Source organism: Camelus bactrianus, chromosome 15 (genome assembly GCF_048773025.1).
Source record: "Camelus bactrianus isolate YW-2024 breed Bactrian camel chromosome 15, ASM4877302v1, whole genome shotgun sequence".
Taxonomy (NCBI): domain Eukaryota; kingdom Metazoa; phylum Chordata; class Mammalia; order Artiodactyla; family Camelidae; genus Camelus; species Camelus bactrianus.
Window position 1 is genome coordinate 62,331,909 of NC_133553.1, and position 19,080 is coordinate 62,350,988.

The following is a 19,080-nucleotide window of genomic DNA, read 5'->3' on the forward strand; positions in this document are numbered from 1 at the left end:
AAAGCCACATTTCTCCTCCTTCAGGGGAAATTCATGACAGTGAGGTGGGAAGCCCTACCAAAAAGACCAGCAGGACCCGCAGGCAGAGCCACTACTCTCCTGCCAGCACCATCCGGTTCCCTGGCCCGCGGCATTATCTTGCCTTCTGCCTCTGAAATGGTTTCCTTCTAGGAAAGTGAAACTTATCCCTAAGATTCTATTGGTTCCCTGAGCTAACTCCTTATTGGTCCATTTCTATCACTCCTGATTGGTCCATTTCTACAATGCTCATTCCTAATTAGTCAACTTTGTTACACTTTATTTGCATATGATGTTGCAAAGTATAAACTGGCAGCCTATAAAAGCCTGTGTAAACCTACAGATGGGGTTCAGAGCTTGGAGTGTTAACTCCTTTGGGCCCACTGGTGTAATAAACCTGAGTTCTCCAACTCTCTGAGTGCTGCTTGGTCTCTCGCCCAGATCCAGGTTGCTGTCACAACTGAGCTGTAACACACTTTGCTGCAACAATGCCAAAGTCACATTTACAGTGGAAAAGGAGCACATCTACTTGGCTGAGCGACTTTCCTTTCAGTGGTCAGTGAGCTGTGACTACGGTTTTAAGAACCTAGCTTGCCAGACTCAACAGTTCAAGGAAGATGCTGTACTTTGCAAATCAGACAAAAGGACAGTGAAAACTCTTTTTGTTTCCCTCCTTCTCCCAGCAAAGAAGAAGGTCATTAGAAGCAGATTCAAGAACTTCCTTGCAAAATGTCCAATTTAATTTTCAACTCAAATTGTTCAGAGGACTTTTCAACTGTTTGACATGGAAGAAACTCATTTGTGTTCCATTCTGGAAAAGAGGGAGTAGAACAATTGTTTGTGAACCAGCTTTAAAACTCTCATCCTGTTATGGTGGCTTGTTTCAGAAACTCCACTTTCAAATGCCTCTCTACCACGTTATTGGTGTAATTTCCAACCACATCCCTCCAACTCATTCCAGTTTGTCAAGACAACTCATCTTTTAAGTTTTCCCCTCTCCCTGGAGTGCCATTGCATTGTTTCTTGGATTTGACAAGAGTGCCTTAGTTTGTCCCATAAGCCTTTTCTCTCTGGGAGGCAGTTGGTGTATTTTAGCAGACTTTACCACATTAAAGAAGAAAGAGGGTGGGGGAAAACCCTTCCTGATGTCTGTTCTGAATTTGTTTGTGTTCTATTCTGTGTGTAGCCCTCCTTTGTTCTGGCCTCTGCGTCAGATGGAAAGCAATCATCCTGCCTGAAATGTATCTATAGCCAAGGCTCCATGTAAATTACAGAGAGAGATGACAAATTTCATGGCCTGGTTATGGTAAAAATGGCAAATTTCACAGTTTGTCATGGATTAATAGAAAGGGAAAACAAACACAAATGAAGTCATCCCGATTGTTAGAAATAATTCCAGAGTGAGCATTTGATGAATTTCAACAATGGGATGGAATGCAAGCCGTTCAACACGTAATCCACGATTTTAAATTTAATAAAGGACCTTGTAGTTCTATACTCAAACATCCTTATGCTGAAGGTTGAATTCAGACACCCTTGCACTTCAGCCTCAGCCGTTGGTGAGCAAGCCCCAAATTCCAAAAACCTGAGTTTACCTTTCTTCACGAAAAATAATAAAGCACCCATGAAATGTTTTCCTGATGAACCACAGACTGCAGGTTTTTAGGGTCATTGGTGACATCATGATAGATGAGGAGATTTGTCTGCATGTTTGGAAATGTTACACAGCTCAGTTGATCCACCTGGAAAATATCTTGAAAAGATTAAGGAAGTGAGCCCATCTTCATTGTTCATTCTCTTTAGTTGTAGTTTCAACTTTATTGCCTCTTTTTGCTCATTCTTAGTTACTACTTGTGAAAAACGTGTTGACCAGGACTTCATTCACCATGGGATTCTGAGAAGGGTCTTAGGGAAGACTTGAGTAATCCATCATCATCTCTTTAAACTCAGATTCTGTAGCCTGGGCTTAAGGCCTGGCATTCCTGCGGCTTTGGTAACTGTTTCTCCACATTGTCCAAAATCCCTCAAAAGAATTCCTCATTGTTTCAGAACCTGAGCAGTGTTTTTGCACCGTACCTCATTTCTGTGTCTGTCTTTGGCTTACGATCCACATATTCCTTGTATTTTTCTATAGCATTCGTGTCTGGGGTCTGAAAAACAAATTCCAAGATTATAGTAGAATTACATATCATCAGAAGACTCATTAGGGCTAACATTTTCAGGATGCGTGATACTTGTCAATCCAATCAAACTGACCAATCAAAATTGTAGCCTGAAGAAACCTTTTGGGCCACTTTGGATTCTTCTACAGAAGCCAAGGCCTCTAAGGAGAATGTAAACGCTAAGGTATGTGCAGGTGAATAAAGGTAGGAAAATAGAAGAAGTGGTGACAGCTGATGCCTTCCAGCACTAAGGATTTAGGAACCGTCCAAAAGTCTCAGGTGGAATACACACAGGACATTCTGCAGGGGGTATATATTATAAAAGTACTATTTTTACTCCCTAATAAAGAAGGCAGAGTTCATTTTTCATCTCTGCACATTCAAAGTAATCACATTTGGTTTATTGCCATGATTATTGAAAATCATGCCTAAGTCACTTGAAAATTGGGGATAAAGAATAGTGGTCAGATACTGAGGCCTCTTTTTTTTTTTTTTTTTTTTACTTTATTGGGAAAGAGAAGTCAAACAGAATGACTCTAGTTCCACCTTCAGTTCCTTCAGTGGTTACATAAACAGTCTTACCTTGTTCGTATGTCACCCTGTGATGTTCCTGGCGGGGTACATCTTACCTACACAACTAGACTGTAAGTTCCTTTAGGGGAGGGTCTTTATCATCTTTTAATCCATCCTGGAAGCACTGAGAATAAGTCAGGGCCGTAAGTTCTAGCTGGCTTGAGAGACAGTCCTAAGGACCACATCGAGGCCAGCAGCTGCACAGCTTGCCAATTTAACTGTCGTCATTTGCAACAGGTCTTCCTAAATCATTGCTAAGGACTCAAGTCTCCAGAGCTCCATGGAATATCAGCACTTAATATTCCCAGCACTGCCATAGAAAACAGTTTCGTATGCAAATATAGGCACTCAGCTTTCGGATCATAGAAGCTCCACATTAAGGAAAGGCTGCTGGAACATCTGGTGGCCCATCAAGTTCCAAATATCACCATCAGTAAAGAGTGAGCTCGACTTCGAGTGCAAGGATAAAGGCACTAGACTCTGGCTGTGTCCCTATTCCTCATTGCTGATGGAATCTGAAGACTCTAGTCATTTGCTCTAAGGCTGTGATAAATGATCTAGGTTCTGGCAGATAAGAAAGAACTTAAATTTGAACCTGTTTTAAGGCTACAGAGTCTTATGTTTGGTAATGTTCCACTTTCTTAATCCTCATTCCCTGACAAAAAAAAAAAAAAAAAAAAAAAGACTGCAATTTTCTGGAAGGTCAAGTTGGGACTGGCAGGCAGTACCATTGAGCCACTATAGAGGAAGGAATTTCCTTCCAAAAATCACAGTCAGATATCAGGCTGAAATCGAAAGAACCCAAAGCAGTCCTGGAAGCAGTGGATAAAACCAAGGGGGCCAGAAGCAGAAATGGCAAGGGAAACATCCAGAGCTAGAAGTTGAGATCCTGGTGGATCAAAAGTGAGCAATCTAATACCAATGAGCTATAGTCTAGAAAACTGGCCATTTTGTTTGCTTGCTCTCCTCACGTACCAGTTTAAACCAGATGCTTAGATAAACCATAAAGAACAAAGGGAAAATGTACATTTCCTCTTCTTGATGTTTCTTTCATCTCATAGGAAAAAGGACAGGGCTTTCTAAACTTATCCAGTGGAAAACTTAGACCCAATCTGAGTATTCCTGAAGTAGGAAGTTGACTCCCTTGACCTCTCTTCTCGACCGCATCCAGGGCATCAAGCTTAGATGCTGGCCCTCACCTTTTTCAGCTATCCCTTTGGGTTGCCTATGTTGTGTTCTGTGGCTGTGTGAAAGGCAGGGCTTGCTCTTCTCAGGCTGGGTGCAGGTGGAAGTCGGTCCCCTTCAGAGGCGGTCACTAGAGGTACAAGACGTTACACGCAGGCTGAATAAACAGCCAGCGGTCTCACACGGCTTCTTCCTCTTCTGCCTGACACCTGTTAGGTGCATTTCATCTCATACTGTGCCTCAGTCTGCCCGAAGGCAACTGGTAGACCTTTCTAACTGACCTAAAACATCTCCAGGTATCCTGCTGCCGGACCTATGGTGGCGATCAGGTTAGAGATTAATGGTTAGCTGTGAGGTTAAATTAACTTAAGTTTGATAATGCAGACTTGGATTTGCCACTCACTAACTGTGGGGCTTTGAGCAAATTGCTTAATCTTTTTAAGACTAAGGTTTTCAATTTGTCAAATGGGTATTCTTCAAGATGTCTGTCTTCATTAGACAGGCACATAAAGCTGTTGATGATAATGATGGTGGTGATGATGGTGATGATGATGATGGCGGTGGTGGTGATGAGGATGATACCTGTCACTACTTAATCCAGCAACAGTTAATTTCCTACTGGTGCACATTAACCAGCTCTGCTCCAGGCAAGACTCAGGGATTCAGGTCATTCTGATTGGAGTCTCTAAATCCTCTACATCTGCCCAAGAAAAGAGGAAAGCAAGAAAGCAGAGAATCCGGTGGAGATTTTAGAGGCAAGGAATCTATTTACACCCCATTGACCAGAACAGCCCCACAGCTTCCCTTACATTCAGTGGGGACTGGGGAATGTGCCCAGGAAGCAGAGGGGAAACAGACAGAGCTGAGCACTGCTAGGATCTACCCTAGTCTCTGTGGAGGCAGGTCATCCAGCTATTGGCAGTGGACTTGTGGAACTAGGCATGGAGGATCTTGAACACTCGAAACCAGGATATGAATCAAAGAATCAAGGACTATCATAGAGACTGGGAGGACATTTTGTAGATGGTGAGCTGACAGGGGATAAATATAGCCGTTTTAGTGGGCCTGCTCATTATCACCCCTCTGCTTTCCTCGATAAATGAAAGTGGGAACCCTCCTTAGTCCTCTCCTAACTAACATGGCGTGAAGCCTAGATGTCTCTGTGAAACCACTTTTTCAAAAGCTGCAGGATTCTCTATAAAGTGGTATAGCCAAGAAAGTCTTCAAAAAACGTTAAGAACTTGATCTATGTTTCAAATAGGCAAAAAACTAGACAGTTACTACAACAGTAAAAAGCTCACTTGCTGTTAGCTGTTTTGCACCCAATTACCAAGGAAGACAATGAAAATTAAAGAAGGATCACTAAAATTTTGGGTCATAGGGGGAGAATGATATTGATGAAAACAGAAGAGACTACATGTTTCAAAAAATTATTTATGTTACAGGCAAATTAGTTTTTAAAAAAATATATCCTTCAGCCATAACTTCCTGAACTTGATTGTACAGGCTTCACATTTGCAGATAAAGGGAGAGTTGAGATGCAGAAAATTGCCAGTGAGCACCCCTAATCTGCTTACAAAACTGTCTAAGTTTCATGATGCAGGTGCTTTCTGCTTTAACTGAACAAAAGAAAAAAAAAAATAGGAGAAGGAAAGAAGGGTGACAAGAAATGGACCTAGAGGAAAAGAAATACTCAGAAAATAATCAATAATTCTTCTCTATTTTCCTCTAGGGTACAAGAGAAAAAGTCAAGGGCTTTACCACCAAGTTTAAATAAAGTCTGGTAGCTTGTAGCATCAGCGTTCCAATCCCTAGGGATACCATATGTATGTTCTAAAAAGAAAATAGAACAAAACTGTAGTTCATGCACCTAAGGATCTTCCTCGTCTAAGTGACTTCTCAATTATTAGAGGTCTGTAGACGAATGAAAATGCAATTCTGTTATGGAGCACCTGATAACAGGAGAAATATAGAAAGGCTGATATATAAATATTACTCAGTTGTTATAATTTATTATATTTTACTTCAGTTAGCTTTCCTCTTAATGCTAACACATGATCAGAAGTAATGGAATTCAATTAACTTTTACAGGCCTGTTCCAACAAATAATGTAACCTCTTTTTAATGCATTTCTAAGAGCAGAAACATTTACCTTTCTCTGTGATGAAAGTTATCTGTAACTAAACAACTTATTTTCTCTAAGACCATTTCTTCCTCCTGAAGCTCGTAATTCTTGTAATGTTTCCTCCCTTGCTGGCTGTTCATCTTTCGTTTCTCAGTACCACAGCCTTCCCTTCTATACTCTGCTCTCTATTGCTAGGGCTGGAAGCCTTCAAACTACATTTCCCAGACACCCTGGCCAGTTGGCTTCTGGTTACTGTTCTGCCAGCTGGAGGAACTGTTTGAAGATCAAAAAGTGGGAGGAGAAAGCAGTGTGGTTTTTTTGGTTTTTATTTTTTGTTGCTTCGTTTTGTTTGTTTCTGCTTCTGATTTCAACAGCATGACAGTTGCTAGGTTTCTGGTGGTATGGTGGCAGCAGGCGCAGAGGAAATGCAGACAGCCCTAGAATGTGCAGCCCTCATACATGGTTCTGGTTACCGCTGAGCCAGTGCCCCATCAGCACTTTTAGCAGCAGCAGGTCTAGGCCCCTGGGCTCCAGTCCAAGAGCACCAGAAGCTTCCTCATTTTTCCATTAGTCCAGATATAAAACCTTGAAGTCACACATGACCATTCTCCCTCTCTGTTATATCTTGTCCACCATTTTTTGCTTCATAATATGTTTCTTACACACAAATATTCTTTCCTTTCTATCCTCATTTATCCTGCCCTGGACCACTCCTCACTCCTCATTTACTTCATGGGCCCTCCCAGCCTTCTTCCAGGCACAAAACTGGGAGAGCCCTAAGTTTAAATTTCAGTTCTTCTACTTACTTGCTGTGAAGCCTTGAACAAGTTATTTAACTTCTTCTAATTCAGTTTCCTCATCAGTAATAATAGTAAACCAAAATTGCTAACGGCTATTGAGAATCTATAATGTACTTGGGGTTTAATGTCCTATATGCATTCTCTATTTTAATACATATAAAAATCCCATGAGATGTGTGTTATGATTTTTTTCATTCTACAGCTGAAAAAACTGAGGTTTAGCAGAGTTAAGCAATTTGCTTAAGGTCTCACTGCTGGTAAAGGGAGGAAGTGAGGGTTGAACCCACATATCTCTGACTTCAAAGACCATGCGCGGGGAGGTGGAAGAGGGTGTGCTTAACATGCACGAGATCCTGGGTTCAATCCCCAGTACCTCCCTTAAAAATAAGTAAATATACAAACCTAATTAACCCCCCCAAAAAAACAAATAAAATAAATAATCAAGACCATGCTCGTAAGCATATTTAACTACAGATCATAATATAGATACTTTAAGTTTATTGTGATGATTAAATGAGATTTGCAAAACGTGTATTGGACCAACATACAATAATCATTCAATGAATGATGGAAATGATGTCAGAATAGTGTTATAATATTCTTTGTGTCTTGTATAGCATTACATGTATACATCAATAGCCCAACATATCCTGCCTTGGTCATCATAACTCAAATGATTGGGTGCTCACCCCCCATAGAAACCTATATGAGAGGTTACAGGAAAACAGCTTTTGTCTTATAGTTAGTTTTGCTGGAACATAAAAGTTCTACAGGCAGATTCACACTAGCATTAAAATATTCCTCTGTTTCCTTATGTACTAGTTTGTTCATATCTAAATATAGCCTTTTCTTTTTGTATAAGCATTGTCTCACATTGACACTCGACAAAACTTACCTAGACTTCAGCCTTCAATGTGAGCATTTGATATTAGAAAAACAAACAAGACAAGTGGAAAAGCCCACTTCCCAGAAGGAAGAGTTGGCCCAGGGAGGTCAGGAGCAGCCCAGTTAGAGAGAAAAGGGCACATCCTAAAGGCAGATCCCGTGCAAGCTTAGAGTTACAACACAGACCCAGTGAGTTCTCTGTTTCAAAATATAGTCAGTATATTTTTTTCAGGCAGTTTAATTTTGTTCTTTGCTGAGCTGCTGGCTTTGCTTGTTTTAATAAGCACATTTTATACCCCAACATCAAAAATTAACAACTAATAACCCAAATAAAGCTTCTTGGTATCTTCTGTTATCAATTCTTAAAACTTCTGGAGCATCACCTCATACTCAAAGGAGTCTGTTTATTTTTAAAGCAACCTATCTCTCCTTTCCTATCATCAGTGGATAATTAGAATCAGTTCCTCAAGAGTCTCATGATGGTAAAGAGAGGAGTGAATGTGTGTCAGGAGCCCTGGGATCCAGTGGTGACTCTGATGCTAAGTACCTTTGTGAACTTTCTCAAAGAGCCCTCATTATCTCTTTTGTACAAGGAGACCCGCAGTTCCATCCTGTGCAGAAATTTCATGATTCCAATTAAGAATGATTTTCCATTTTGATTCATTGCAATGAACTGAAGCACACTCGAAGCATAAATTCGGCTGCATTCCAAAATTCTGTCTCCAGGAGCTCTAATCTTAACAATTTCGAGAACATTCAGTTGACCAGACATTCTTTGAGCAACCACTATGTGTACGATTGCTTAATGTTCTGGAGGATGATGGACCCAGTACCAACCCTCAGAGAGCTTATAGTCTAACTGGTAAAGCAACACATACATCAAAACAAAGATGCAAGTACAAGGTGAAATAGAACACAAATCAATTTTTTTTTAAGTGGTAAGCAGACAAGATGGTCTGAAACAATCACTAGCAAAGGAGAAGGCATGAGCCATTTGAGGAAGAGTTTAAAGGCAGGTTTGACCAGAGAATGATAGAAGCACAAGAAGATGAGCAGAAAATAGTCTGGCCAGATACTGAAAACTCTTGAATGCCCGTATAAGGAAAGTGCCTGCATAAGGAAACGACTTCATTCACCACACAATAAGGAATCACTATTTGGTTTTGAACAAGAAAATGATAACGTCTAAAGAATCACACAGGCTTTCGCAATTATTTTATTTGCCATGACATACAGCTGTTTCACAGATCTGAATGAATTGCTAAACCTTCATAATTTGACCTTTATCTCATTTAAATTGGATGAGTTGGACAGGTTCTCATAATCTACAAGAGCTTTATTTCAAACTTACAAGTCACACTTACCGACATTTCTTTAAGTGACTTTTGCTTCAATTAAGATACTTTCAACTTAAAGTGAATGAAAATCAAGGCTAGTAGCTGGTGGCAAAGTAAAAGCATCAAAGGATTCCAGTCTCGAGAACTTTCTCTTTCTTCTCACTTATTTTTTTAACTAGATATTACTTCACAAGGGGCTATTGAGCCTTGACACTCCTCTCACACCTCTGCACATGCTGTTTATTCATTTCTGCAGCCTTACAGTAAAATTAACACTCAGTGGGGAGAGACAGCTTAGGAGTTTGGGAGTAACATATACACACTACTATATAAAACAGATAAACAAAGGCCTACTGTAGAGCACAGGGAACTATATTCAATATCTTGTAATAACCTATAATGGAAAAGCATCTGAACAAGTGTATATATGTGTATATACACATATATATGGATAACCGAATCACTTTGCTATACACCTGAAACTAACACAACATTGTAAATTAACTACACTTCAATTTTAAAAATTTATTTAAAATTTTTTTCTAAAAAAATCCTCTCTTTTCATCCCAAGAAGGCAATTGATTACATTTTAGGGGATGACCATGCCAATCACTTGGATTGCCCGGTGGATATTTCTTTATTTTGTTCTATTTAAAATAACCAAACCAAAAACTCCCAGCATTCACCACCAAGGGATGGCGAGAGAAGAAATCTCTGTCTATTAGCATGAAACTTTGCTGTTTTCTCTACTGAATTAACTCCAATCATTTTCAAGAGGGAACATTTCAATACATTTTTCTGACAGGTAGGAAATTAACTACATACCAGAAGCTATTGAATTCAACTTTAACAGTATCAATAAACATTTCTGATTAAATTATGAAATTGATTTTATAATTTTGACCATTATGTTTTTACATCAATATCATCATATGACAGTAAATGTAGTTACTGCTTCCTTATTGATCTCAGACATGGCACTCTAAAGTACTCATCTGACTATATTACAAAATCAAACTTGATTTCCTGGAGTACTGCAGTAACTTCAGGTCATAATCTAGTCTGAAGAATCAAAATAGATGAATTATTCAGTTATTAAAAGATATAGTTTTCCTTGGAGGAAAAAGAGCACTTTGGTCAAGCCATCCTTAATGGTGGTGGTGTTATAGATATTTCTCCATGTGGGATCACTTTGTGTGGGTCTCACATAAATATACTATTGCCCCTCGCTTGCATGTTATCAATCATGTTTCTGGTGAATGACATAAACACCACTTGAAGAGAGAGAAATGTTCATCCTTCCTACATAGGAATTCAACAAAAATGCAACATTTCCATGACTTTAAAACCCAACGTCTTCCCCAACCCATCCCATCCAAAGAATACTAATATATTTAGCCATTGCATTTCCCAAGAGAGCTACATAGCTTATGTCTTTCACTGGATAAGCTGCAAAAGCTCACTGAGAGATGATGCCCTGAGTGTCCAGCAGAATTAGCGCAGAACTGTGAGCACTCATCCTCGAGGCCCATCCCGGGGTGTGCCCCCACGAAAACATTTCGTGCTTCTCAAAACTTTTCCCCAAAGGAATTCATTTTCAAATTGTAGAATTTAGGGACCTGGGGAGACCTCTTAAATCGTCTTATCGACTTCTCCATCAGGTAGATGAGGAGAGAAAGGTCTAGAGGTGTTAAGGGAGTCACTGAAGGAAATTAGCTGGTTCCTGATAGACTAGAAGTACACCTCACATCTCTTGTCTCCCAGCCTAAATCGTTTTTTCATTTCAGGTGCAACCTGATTATAACTTCAGAAGTAGCCTCAAACCCAAAGAAAATTGTATCCACCCCAGAACCAAACAAGTCAGTCCATACTAGAGAAGTTCTAAGAATGAACTACTGGAATGGGACTTACTTATTTATGATTTATTTATTTACTTAGCCCACTCTCCCCATGTCCATGGAAATAGGGATCCTGTGAAAGAATTATGAGAAATTTAAAAAGATATCTTTCACGCATTTCGCAAAGGACTAAAGCATGAATTCACAGTGGCTCCAGGTACCAAAAAAAAAAAAAAAAAAAAAAGATAGGTATAGAACTTTTCTATGAGAATCTGCCACAGCTTTGAATTTGGAAAATCAAATGACATCCACTGCCCCTTTGCTTCTCTTCATCCTTGCATTAGCATTTGTGAACATATTTTCCTTGAAAAGGTTTCTGTTACGTGGCCAAAATTTAAAACCAATGAGAAAAACATATGAAAATGAATATATGTATGTACATGCATGACTGGGACCTTGTGTTGTACACCAGAAAATGACACATTGTAACTGAGTGTACTTCAATAAAAAAATTTCTTTAAATAGAAAAAACCAATGAGATAATGAAAAAGAAGATGAAAACGAATATATGTATGTACATGTATGATTGAAACATTATGCTGTACACCAGAAACTGACACGTTGAAACTGACTATACTTCAATTAAAAAAGAGGAAAAAAAACAATTAGTATTAAGCTAAAACAAAAATAAATTAATAAAACCAATGAGAAATTTTATTCATCAATTAATCAAATAAATATAATAATTTATACATCAAAGAATAGATTTGTAATAAATAGAGCCCCAGAACCCTCAAGTTGGAAGCACTCATAAAACTCACTTCATCTGACCTTCCCCAAAGCAGAAGTGTCCTGTGCACCAACCCAGAAAATGCCTTGCTGATCTATCTCAACAGTTCTGGAGTCAGAGGACCTTCTCTTTTCCAGATAGATCATTCTATTTATGGATAACAGTGAACACTGGAAGTTTTTCCTTAAGAAACGCTGAAATTTATTCCCTGACTGATTTAATGCCTGAGTAAGGAGAAGGGTGATTAAAACCGTCACTTCAATAACAGTGAGTCTAGCCCTAGATATTAGTCTCCTATTTTAGTACAAGAATATCTTCCTGGTTTAATTTGTTCAAGATAAGCAAATCTCTGAAAGGAAAGCTATTTCCAGCAAGTTTGGAGGAGACAAAACCACAGACATCTATTATTTTTATTTTACTGTCCCAGATGTTGGAGTCCTACAGAACGAGAGACTTGGAGAGCCTGTGGCAGTCCCTATCTCACCAAGCTCACTTTAGGCACTGCTCTCACTAGAATGACACCTATTCATTGTTCTAACGATGAACGGATAGGCTCTGAGATGGAACGATTAATCCAACAACATATTTGTTAGGTAACTCTTTGTAGCCTTCTTCTCCATGTTCGGCTCTCTACAAGACTGTTAAAAATAAGCTGAGCATAATCTCTCTTCTCACAGGCCAGTGGGAGAAACAGACACGTGGACCCACAGCTAGGAACGCAGGGAGCAGGTACGTGCAAAGAGGAAGTTCAGTGATCGGAAGCCGAAAGCCCAGCTTCCACCAGCAGTTCCATCCTGATGTGTTTCTCTTGCCTGCGTTGCTGCTACTGGCCTTCTAACAATCAGCTCAGTTCTGGGCCACTCCAATTCCTCTTTCACACTTGTTCATGACGCTTTTTCCAAAGCTGACCGTGCTGTTCCCTTGCCTTCAAGTAAAGTGCGCGCTCCTTGGCATGACACACAGTCATTTATCAGAGCTCCCAACTGTCCTTCAGTGACACCTCTCAGTACCAGCCCCACCTCCTACCTTGTCTTCTAACCACAGTGACCTCCTTGAGGGTCCAGATGCTCAGGGCTTGTTCACCTCTGGGTCTCAGCCACGCGGCTCTCTTCACTGAGGATGATAGTTCTTCCTTGTACTTTTCATAGAGCAATTTCTGATTGAAGTTTCAGATCTTAGTCCAAGCATTTTTTCAGGAAGTCATGTTGAATCTCCCAACCGGGGTCTGCCATTTCTCTTCTTGGTTCAAAAGCACCTTGTGTTACCTTAATACTGGACTACAAGTTATTGAAAACCTGTAGCTGTTATAATCCATACCGCTCAGGTTTTATGATCACCTTATTCAAAGTGAGAGAGCGAGAAAGAGAGGGATGAGGGAGAGACGGAGGAAAGGAGGAAGGGACAAAGGAAGGAAGGAAATATGCCTATTTGATAGGTTATTACTAAGCAGCAAATGAAAAATTTGTGTAAATAAAATTATTATTTAACCCATATCTTCCATAGACCTCCACCTATCTTGAGTGTTGATAATGATTTAATTGATAACTATTTAAAAGATGAATGAGTTAGTGAGATACTTTTAGTGGCTTTGAGTGGCCCAAAGGAGTATTTACAGTGTCCACAGATTATATTCTAAGCCCTGTCTACTCAGACATCCTTTGAGTAACTTAGTACCAGGAAAATCCTAGTTTGGTTCTAGGTGAAGGACATTCAAGAATGGGTTTCTTTGGAGTAAAAATCTCTCTAGTGCTGACAGAGGGAAGGTTTGGCTCCTCAGATGTGGGTAACACAGCCCCATTCTTTACTCGTTAGTCTACTGAGGTTCATCCAAAGATGAGAAAATGTAGAGAGACTTTCATGCAGCCAAGTTCTACGTCAGCAACTCCAGCGGGCAACCTGGAGATGTTTATAACATCTGTTCAGAAGAGAAGGTTCATTCTGACAAAAACAATCATTGGTACTGTCTCTGGGCCTCAGAGCTGGAATTCAACTTAGAAAGCAACAGGGCTTTTTATTTCTCTTCTTCCCTAGCTGTTTTGAAGCTTTTGATGTTTTCAAAGTTTTAAATAAAGTGCTCATTTAAACTTCGCAACAAATGTTTCTCTGACAGTGGAGCGGCAGGTTCAGCTTTGCAGACTGAAATAACGTGACTTGTGTCTGTGACGCTCCCACGGACAGAGGGAAATAAGTAACATGAGCTTGAGGGCGTTGGAAATCGTCCTGAAAGTAAGCAAACATTACTCAACGCAAAACTTCCTCCGGCAAACTTACAAGATCTAAAGTGGAAAATTAAGTGCTCATACTGTATGCATTCATCATGACTCTTGGAACTGGAATCAGGAGGAGTGTGACCCAGAACAGGGCTTGGCAGACGTTTCTGTAAAGAGTCAGATGGCCAATATTTTAGGCTTCGTAGGCTATATGATCTCTGTTGCGGCTACTCAACTCTGCCATTGTAGGCTGAAAACAGCTACAGACAATATATAAACAAACGGGGATGGCTGTGCTTTGATAAAACTTTATTTATAGGCACAGGAATTTGAATTTCATGTAATGTTTCCATGTCACAACATATTCTTCTTTTGATTTTTTTTTCTCAATTATTGTAAACCATTCTTATTTCACAGGCCATTCTAAAACAGGCACCCGGCTGGGTTTGGGCTTTTGAGCTGTACTTTATCCCTCCCTACTGGAATATATAAAAAATATGCCTCTGGATTATTAAGTAGAAGCCAAGCTATGCTGCAGGAAAGGTAATGGATGGGGAGTGGACTATTCATTCCTAGGACTGCAGGTAGCGATGGGAAATGTAAATTCTGGACTCTCTGCATAATACTCTGTCAATTCCCAGGGAAGGGATGAAGATGGATTCAAATAGTTTTATATGCTTGTTGTATTTTGCACTTTTCAATACTGCCTCATTTAATCCTGACAGTGGTCGTATAGGGCCATTTTCTATTTCCCCCCGCTTTATAGAAGTGTAAACTGAGACCTGGGAGGGTTGTATAACTTGGCCAAAGTTACAGCAGCAAACAGCAGACGCAGGATTCTCACTCAGTCTGCCTGACCGCAGGGTTCATCTGCTTTCTCCTCTGCTACCCACAGCACAATCTCCCTGAACCTGCCACCACGTGTGGAATCCATCGTTTATAACCAGCAAGGGAAAGTATAGTGTGGGAGTCACTGACATTGGCATTCAAAGCCTTCCATGACATCCTCCCAGGCTACTCGTGATCTGGCTTCAATCTGGCCGTCCAACTCCTCTCCCACTCTTCCTTTACCTGAACTCTTTGAGTCCTGAAGATGTCCTGCCTCTGTGTTTTTCCCGGGGTCGTTTCCAAGCCTCCCAGACCAGTACCAAAAGCCTTGCCCTGGCCAGAACCTGTAAGTGATCCTTTCATCATGTGGCTGCCTTGGACCTTCCAGCTACCCATCAACTAGGTGATGCCCTGACATCGTGTAGTCTCTGATGTTTAGGTTTTATCCACCTGCTGATTATTAGCTCCTTGAGGGCAGATAAAGTACCACAGGAATCTGAATCTTCATATATATTGCATCGGTTGAGCGCTCAGTACATTCGCAACATGAGTTAACAACAAAATTCTTTATCCAAAAAAAGTTACTATCATCCTCAGTAAAATAAAGTGACGATCCTTTAAGATGGACAGTAAAGGGATTCTCTTCAACAGGGACAGGTGATCGGGCCACTCAATTTTGTCTCTCAAGTCTGAGATTCAGCTCTCCCTTAGCTCAACCACATCAGCCCTGCAGGGGTGGGGAGTCAGGGAGGAGCTTCTGCCTCTCGCATTCCATCCCAACTATGGACACTTAACCTTTTCCTGAATTCCCCGTAGCACAGCTGAAATGAGGCAGAAGCATTTAAACATGAGTTTATTAGAGGCTAGAGGATGACGAAAGGGAAATAAACATAAAAAGGAGACTAGAAAATGGGACCAGGTGAGTTACATATAGCTTACAGCTCGGCAGCTTAGTTTAACCCCAGGGAAGCCACGTGTGGCTGACACCATCTCACGTCCCTGCTCCTGAGAGTGCAGGTAAGTGTCCAGGGATTCTCTGAAATTGAGACTCAGGAAACATGGTCCCAAAGAGACAATAGTTTACTTCTACTCTGGTGACAACCTGCTGTCAAGAATTTCAGGTCTTCTGTTAGAGAATCTGTACTTGATCAGAAAAATAAGTTACAAGGTGTCCACCTCCTTTGGGTCATAAATCATCTTGATCTGTTGCAAAACCTCAAATTTGGGGAGAGGTAAGTGTAGGGAATCAGAATCTGCTACCGGATGAAAGAAGAGAAGAGCTGCTTGGTAACTGGATTGAGAGCAGAAAAAGCAAAGTGCCTCAAATTGCAGAGGAAAGGACTTGCTTTAGTTATAACAGGGACTTCTTACCAAAAGGCGAGTTGGACCAAAGAAAGGCTATAAGAAGTCTGGATATGGGGGAAATGTTCCAATAGAATTAAGGTCAGTCTCTTTCAGAATGTCCTAGTTTATGACAGTTTGAAAGTAGGGACTGAGAGGCCAGGGGATGGAGTGGGTGACATTTAGATTTCTTTTCACATCAAGGATCTTTAAACCATAGCTCGTGGAATAGGGCACTTGAAGTGAGAACTGAACTTTCAGTATAAAGTCATAGACAACATTTTAATATGATCGTATTTTTCTTTTTAACAATAGGAAAATACACTGAGCAGTGTCAAGTAGAAACACTAAAAAGATGCTTAAATTTTAGTGAGTTATTTAATTTTTAATTTTATTTTTTTAAAGTGAGGTTGATTTCCAATGTTAGTTTCAGGTGTACCGCAAAGGGGTTTGGTTATACATATACATACATATGTATGTTTTCAGATTCTTTTTCATTATATCTTATTACAATAAACTGAATGTAATTCCCTGTGCTGTATAGTAGGTTTTTGTTGTTTGTCTCTTTTATATATAGTAGTGTATATCTGTTAATCCCAAATTGCTAATTTATCCCTCCCTTTTTCCCTTTGGTAACCATAGTTTGTTTTCTACGTCTGTGAGTCTATTTCTGGTTTGTAAATAAAATTTGTAACATTTTTTTCTAGATTCCACATATAAGGGATATCCTATGATATTTGTCTTTGACTGACTTAGTGAGTTTTTGCTAATAGTTGAGAGAAAGAAAGATAAAGAGAGAAGAGGAGACAGAGGCTGGAGAGGCTGATTGTGTGACCATGAGCAAGTCAATTTCTTCTGGGTTTTCTCATCCATAAAATGGGAAATGTTTCCAGGGCTGAGTAAGGATCAAGTGAGATAACAGAGGTGGAAGAGCTTTGAAAAGTAGAAGGTGCGCTCCCAAATGGAAGGGACTATGATTAGGGAAATGCATTACAGACATAGCAGCACCAGGAAGGCTCAGCCTCGGGCAAACAGCCATCCAACAGGTGATCTGGGTCAGGTGGAGGTTACATTTTGATTAACCCACATAAAGCCCTTCCATCACATACTGCAAATGGAGCACCTTTGAGCCAAATTGGACCCCTGTTTCATGTTGTTATGGTTGTGTTTTTCGTTCATTTCAGTGACCCTCGCGGTTCCTCCTCTAAGGAATGGAGAGGAGGAGGTCCTGTAAGGGAGCCTGGGACAGAAGAGAGAAGTCTGGATGCCAAAGGAGTAAATCTCAAAAACATAAACAACAAAACCATTAGGTCAGTTAAACAAGCAGGTCATTGAGACTTGTCAAAGCATGTAATGAAATAGATAAGAACAAGTTGCGGGACGGTGTTGTTTGTTTTGTCCCCCAAGGGAGACACCCAGCAAGGCTACACCTTGTTATTAACCGATCTCATAGTTGACATCATTTCTTGGTTTTATGTATAAATAAAACAAGGGACCAAATTCCCTTGGCCGTATAGCATAAAACTCTCCTTAGAAAAGCAAGAGTGGTGGAGAAGTGCTCCTTGAATACTGTTTTTATAAGTCCATTATTATAGATTTTTGGAAGACGTAGGGAGGAGACTCTGCAGGAAAAAAAAAAAAAAAAAACCCCACTAACCCAAGACCAAAGCAAGGAAGGAGCCCTGGTTTGGACTCTTTGGTTTGAAAAGTGGCATTCGGTTCAGCGTGACTAGCAAGATAACCAGGCAAATGATTCATCAGGCTCATAACTCGGCAGGTGTATTGCTGTGAGCCCGCCAAAGAACCATTCACGGCTCGTTTCAAGCTGTGACTTTCTCTGTGTGGCAAGAACAAGAGACAAAGATCAGGCACCAGGTTTCCTCCTACGGGTGTGTCGCACATCATTCTCATCCATTCTACTCCGACAGTAATTATCAAATGCTCCTTCTGTACTGTTACGTGACATTGGTGGTGGTGGAAACGGGAAGGGAGGTGAGGCAAGGAGAGGAAGAAGGAGGAGAAACCATCCCTGCACTCAAGGAATTTATGATCTGATTAGAAAAGCCTGATTTCCCCCTCATGCAAACAATTATTCGGCTACAAGACAGGGTGCAATTGTACAAACTCCAAAGCAAGGACACAGGATATAGCACTACATGAAAAGAAACACACAAGAATACACCCAAGATGAAAATTTGATTTAATAATTATATATATATAATTATAATATATAATTTTAATATGTAATTATAATATATAATATATAATTATAATATATAAATTTCAAACTCCCAAATTTGCAAAGGAAACCACTACATATAAAAATAGATAAAAAACAAATTTCTTCTGTATAGCACATGAAACTATGTTCAATATCTTGTAATAACCTTTAATGAAAAAATATGAAAATGAATATATGTATATATATATGTGTGTGTTTATATATATATATATATATTAACATATATAATATATATATATATATATGCATGACTGGGGCACTGTGCTGTACACCAGAAATTAACACATTATAACTGAGTATACTTCAATTTAAAATATATATATTAAAAAAAAGAAAAAAGAAAAAACAATTATATGTGTGTATATATACGTGTGTGTGTGTTTGAGTCACATACACACTAACAGGATAGGAATTATAAAATTACATATCCAAATGTTAATACTGGTATTATTGTTAAAACTGGTGTTAATTCATTAATGAATCCCATATTAATTAATCTGGAATTATAGGTGATTTTTTTTTCTTATTTATCCACTTTTGTATTTTAACTTTCCCTGCAGTGACTAAAATTCCCTTTCAAAATGAGGAAAAGAGATTGCTAAGAAACACACACATTCACATACACCCACACATACGCACACACATGCACACAGACACACTTATTTATATATCACGTATGGCAAATGTGGATGCTGTGAAAGGATAAGGAAATGTCCTAGAGGATTTTTGACTGGAAGGATCAGAGG